Source organism: Ostrea edulis, chromosome 5 (genome assembly GCF_947568905.1).
Source record: "Ostrea edulis chromosome 5, xbOstEdul1.1, whole genome shotgun sequence".
Lineage (NCBI taxonomy): Eukaryota > Metazoa > Mollusca > Bivalvia > Ostreida > Ostreidae > Ostrea > Ostrea edulis.
In genome coordinates, this window is record NC_079168.1 from 38,872,624 (window position 1) to 38,874,145 (window position 1,522).

The following is a 1,522-nucleotide window of genomic DNA, read 5'->3' on the forward strand; positions in this document are numbered from 1 at the left end:
TATTAATTTGCCCTCATTACGAGGAATTTCGACATAGATATATCAAAAAGTATTATTGGCAAAAACCATCTGTTTTCAAATTTGTACAATTATTAAGTGTTCATAATGTACACGATTAAGTCATTCTCCGTTGCTTGCTTGAATTAGTACACCGCCATACAATGTCATTTTTATGTATTTATGAAATTGATGTGATAAGACATATGTCTTAAGCAATAAAGAATATAACAAATGAAATCTGTATTCATCGGTGAATAGAATATTGGCCCAGTCCTGTATTCTGAATCGCAGATGTCGTCTGCATGCACCACGCTAGTCTGGCGATACGATGACGTTGAAGCAGTCTTGGGCGCACCGCTGGACGTCTTGGTCTGATGTTGCGCTCGCGCAGACGATTACGCACAGTTCTTGGACTGAGTGGTCCAAATCCAGGAATGCTACGAGCAGTCAAACTTGCTGTCTGGAAACGATTTCTCAGGTGCACAAGTCTAATGTGGTTGTCCTGTCGACGCGACGTCACACGAGGACGCCCAGAACGTGGTCGATCCTGAGTGTCACCAGATTGTTGGATACGTCTCCATAATGACTGGATGGTGTTCCGATGAACTCCAAAGTGTCTTGCTACGATACTAGAATTTTGTGCCATTCCAGCTTAAAGCATCCCAACAGCACAATTACGTTGGTTTTCGCTGCGTCGTGGCATGACAGAAGGGTAAATTTTGTCAAAACTAAAGTGTTTCCCTTAACGAATAGTGTCCAAATAAACCTTTTACACTTCTTACTCCAAACAGTATTGGCCAGTAAAACTCGTGTGTACGAACACTTCAATAAACAACATGTGTTCACAAACCATGGAAAAGTCCGTGCATCTGAGTCGGGTACTATCCGATATTGTTCAAAAACATCACCTTTATTGATTGTTTAGATAATAGATATAGAAAAATTATACTAAATTATATGATGCACAATTTCTTTTCTACCCAGGACTAGTCTACATGAAAACCATGTCCAGGAATGGCCTATGTGAGAAAAACAACATCCAGGAATAATATATATGTGATATTGAAGACATACCCCGGATTTGTCTATATGTCTATTTGTCTATATGAAAATCATACCCAGGAATCAAAAACATACCCAGAGATCAAAAACATACCCTGGAGTTGTCTATATCAAAAACATACCCAGGAGTTATCTTAATCCCATGTGATACTGTGTTATCCAACAACGAATAGTGATCAAATTCCTATAAAGAATACAAAAAAGTAGGCAAACACGGACCCCTGGAAATACCAGAGGTGGGATCAGATGCCTAGGTGGAGTAAGCCTCCCCTGTCGACCGGTCACACTCGGCCGCCGTGAGATCGGGGAAACGGAGTAATCCATAGTCAAAATCAGTGTGTACATAACGATCTCAATTGGTATGAAATATGTAAGACACCATTTTACCCAATGACAATCAAATTATTGGTAAATTAGATCGTTATAACGACCATAAAATTTGCGAAATGCTGACTTAAAA